The sequence below is a fragment of the Lissotriton vulgaris genome, chromosome 12 (assembly GCF_964263255.1).
Source record: "Lissotriton vulgaris chromosome 12, aLisVul1.2, whole genome shotgun sequence".
NCBI lineage: Eukaryota > Metazoa > Chordata > Amphibia > Caudata > Salamandridae > Lissotriton > Lissotriton vulgaris.
In genome coordinates, this window is record NC_141700.1 from 513,493,825 (window position 1) to 513,498,188 (window position 4,364).

The following is a 4,364-nucleotide window of genomic DNA, read 5'->3' on the forward strand; positions in this document are numbered from 1 at the left end:
TTTGGCCCATTTTCCCGGAGCAACACCTGCAAGAAAGTTTTCATCTTGGTCACACTATTAAAACTAAAACATTTATTTCCCACTGTAGTACGTACAAGGGGTATTGCGGAGAAATCTAAAAAAAGAAAAAGTGAGGCTTGTTAAAGTATATTTTGGTGCTCTGTTAAGTCTCCTTTGTTGTTGTTTGGGACTCTCATAAATACATTCTTAACTGCTAGCACATTCTCCTACCATTGGTTTGCCGTAAGAAAGAACCTCGAGTCAGGAATGAATACCGACATGCAATGTAGTAGGATGGAATTTCCATACTACTGGTCTGTCGCCTGAAATGTGTATGTTACCACTTCACCTACAAATTATTGTTTTTTTAAAAAGACTTCCACCAGTTACTAGACTATCGCAACCTTTCCAACTCGGGGCGCTTTTCTCGTTTCACCTTTCAGCATTAATTAGGAACCAACCTGTTACTACTGTGAGACTCAGGTCCGAAAATCTACATAACATATACCTTATTACGGATTGCTTGACTTTACCCTTTGTATAGAAAACATTCCCATGAATCCTTCCCTGAACCCCGATACCCAGACTCCATCTGAAGAAACCTTGATGCCCAAAGCCCTTCTACAGTGATTCCTACGACACAAATAAGTTAATGGTGATCCATGCACCATTTTACTGCATTTAGTCAGAGGCTATTACAAGAATATGCATCTATTTTAACGTCTATCATGTTGCAAGTGAGCCTGCATGCAAAGCATTCACTGGAAGTAAATGTAAACACTACTAAAGACTTTCCGGCAACAATCTGTCCCTCTCCGAGCATTTAACTATGCTAAATCAGCACTAACCAAGAAGCAAAAATGCAAGAGAAACACTTTGTGCCTAAAATATATTAAGATTAAATAATAAGGATCTAGTGAAAATACACTGCATTCCCAGCACTTGCTTTTACTAGACTAGCTCGAAGTAGGAAATCTCACCCATAAATACTTTTGCTGCTTGTGGGATACAAACAACATTTCAATGATGAAAAACGCATATCAAAGTAATTGTTTCTGACCTGAAGACTGTAAAGACATCACGTGGCTCAGGACTTTCATGGGCAATTAACCATAGAGGTTCAGGTGTTTGCAGGCCAGTACCCAAAGAAGGCTTCTAAGCTATTTCAACACAACGTTACCCCCCAGCCCTGTTTTGTGCTGAAGTATGTGATGACAAGGATGTCACGGCGATTGACTTTGAGGCATTATTAATCAAAATAATATTACATTTTAGACAGCGTTTATGCTAACATCCCACATCTCTGGTTATCAACCATTAGCCGGCTACATCTAGCGGAGTGGAGTGCACTGTGGTGATTGAGCTGGTAAGGATTAGAACGCTCTAGTGCACCATAAATCTGCAGCTCTGAAACTAGAGTACGTGGTCCAGTACACAGAAAGGAAAAAACATGGTTTCCTTGCCGTGGTCTCAAACGAAAAACACTACGGTTTGTAAAGAATAAGCAAGATACAAGTAAAGGTCTGGTCTATTTTATTTTATTTTTTTAATATTTCTGATGCTTTATTAAAGAGTATAAGGATCACTGGATGTGTGAGATTCCACAAACTGAGTTCAGATATAATCATTCTTTACTGAGGGATTCAGCATTTGAAAGAAGGTGCTCTATTTGACAGAGTGGCAGAGAGCATTACCTCCATCATGCTGATGGACCACGTACCTCAGATTTAGAGATGATCATCAGTCCAGCGGCCATCTTTGAACGGTGAAAGGAATAGCCATCATGTACATAAGTTACAAAGAATTAGTATTTAAAAAGTATAGCGGAGGTGTAGGGTACCACTGTGCTGAGAGACATCATGTCAAAAAAAGGAAAACAAAGGGCAGCAGACAGACCTCTCAAAAAAGTGCTAAACTCATTTTAAAAAACTAGTGGGCAAAAATTCTGCAAAGGATATTTGAAGCCCCTTGGCACTGCCGTGGTGAGAAAGGGGGAGTGTATAATGGCTGGGTGGAGAAGGTAACATTGGCTGCTGCTGTTCTCTTCTGGGTGGAGAGGTGGTTAGCGTTCATCAGTCTGTCTTGGCTGGAGTGAGTAGGAAGATTCTACTTCTCTCTTCTGAGCAGGAAGAGTAGGGCGACTTCCATGGCTCTCTTCTGGGTGGAAAAAAGTGCTATGTCTTCCATTACTCTCTGCTGGGAAGGGGAGAATAAAAGAGCCCTCAATACTCTCTCGGGTGGAAGTGGATGGCATTGCTTCCAATATGCTCCGCTGAGAGTGGTTTCCACTAATCTCTGCTGGCTGAGAGTCAGTGGATTATCTTTGAATGAAGAAGAGCAACCTGGCTTCCATTAGTCTCTCCTGGTTGGAGGGGAATAAGATGTTCCACTACTGTCTTCAGCAAAGGAGAGTAATATTGCTTCCAGTACCTGGCTTGCAAGAATGGAGTGGAATCCAGTTTTCCTTAAATTCCTAATTTGGCCCCTTTCGATGGAGAGCTTGCACAGTACCCTTTCTCTTTCACACACACTGGAGTATAGAGCTATCAAAGGTTGTTAGCTGTCTCTCCGTGTGGCACTGAATCTGATCAGCATCAAGGGTCAGATTTCCTGTGTACTCGCCAACAGGGCATAAAAGGCATCCCATTCTTGTCCACCGTCCAGGTCACTATGTCATAGCCAATATTCATATTCCCAAATTCATCATAGTAGATGGTGCTGTTTCTGATGTTGAAGTTTATCGTCTTTAATTCTTTTAACAGCTCCTCTCCAGCCTGGATGCTATCCACCGTCCTCTAGAAACGCACCGCACGGCTATCTCTATCATTTGATAGCCACCGAGGCAAGGCTGGCTGTGGCAGAACTTCAAGAGTCCCTGAAGAGTACCAACAATTGTCTGATAGATTCCAAAGCCTGGGCATCACTTTCTGGGGTTTTCTTCCCAGAGTCTGCTGGCGTCTCCAGATTGTTCGCTTGGAGTCCAGTCAGAACTTCAAGAGACCCCGTCGGGGGTGCCAACAATTTTCCGATAGATACTGCAGTCTGGGCAGCACGTTCTAGGGTTTTCTTCCCAGAGTCTAATGGCGTCTCCAGATTGTTCGCTTGGAGTCCAGTCGGAACTTCAAGAGACCCCGTCGGGGGTGCCAACAATTTTCCGATAGATACTGCAGTCTGGGCAGCACGTTCTGGGGTTTTCTTCCCAGAGTCTAATGGCGTCTCCAGATTGTTCGCTTGGAGTCCAGTCGGAACTTCAAGAGACCCCGTCGGGGGTGCCAACAATTTTCCGATAGATACTGCAGTCTGGGCAGCACTTTCTGGGGTTTTCTTCCCAGAGTCTGTCGGTGTCGCCAGAGTATTCTCTTGGAGGCCAGTCTGTTCGCGAATGCGCTGCAATTCAGCATCAAAGGCTCGGGAAGGCTTCTCATCTGGGGCCTGTAATTGCAATGGGTGGTGCCTCAGGGCTGGGACCAGCTTGTAGCTTGGTATCCTCCGAAGAGCTTCGTTCAGCTGATGCATCTTATTCAGCTGCTCCTGCGCACTACACAGCTTAGAGCGGACCTCTTCAAATGCATTGCGAAGAACTGTACTGTCTTCCAATAGTTTCGATATTGTATCCATCAGCATTTCCACGTGGTTCTCATTCTCCCGCTGGAGCTGGGCTTATTTCTGGTTGTGGCGCTCCAACGCGCGCCGGTTTTCCAGCTTTAGGGAGTTATACTGCGCCTGTAAGTCAAGGAGCTGCTTCTTGGCTCCTTCATGCTGGTTCTTCAGGGTCATGTGCCGAGAGGGGAGGGTGACGTCGGGGTTCATGGCGCCTTCCTTCTCCTTGCTCAGGGCTTCTTGAGCTTTTAATTTATGTACCCCAAAATCTTCCTGGGTCTTGTGCTCCGCACGCTCCTTCTCAAGGGACTGCTCCAGACTGGACCGCTGCTCATACATCACTCCCACCAGGCCGGAGAGCGTCTCCTGCTGCTGCTGGAACTGGAGCTGTGAGTGCCTGTACAGGTAGATCACGGACCCCAGGCACGTCACGAAGGCCAGCAGGCAGAGGACTACCTGCAGAATCCTCGTCTGCCTGCGAAACCCGCAGGCGCAGAGTCCCATCATGGCCGGAGAGCCTGGTTCCTCGTCAGGAGGGCCGGGCCCTCGGACTCCCGTGATCATCTTGACCGCAATGTCCGACTGACAGACTTATGGGCCCTGCGCGGCCTTATCTAGCCCAGCTGAGCCCCCCGGATTATGACGTTGCTCTGATACACAGCGCCGCACTGTTACGTCGAGTCAACGCGCCTTGCGTGCCAGACAGCATCAACCCTGGCTGTCTAAGTAGTCCGCGCCCTGAGCAGTGCAGCTTTGCCATCCCG

The 4,364-nt window shown here is 46.5% G+C and overlaps 1 pseudogene; it reads right to left on the reverse strand.

Moving 5' to 3' along the window:
• Positions 1-2,594: 2,594 nt before the first annotated feature.
• LOC147677635 (Golgi integral membrane protein 4-like) lies at positions 2,595-4,104 on the reverse strand (annotated as a pseudogene).
• Positions 4,105-4,364: the final 260 nt, after the last annotated feature.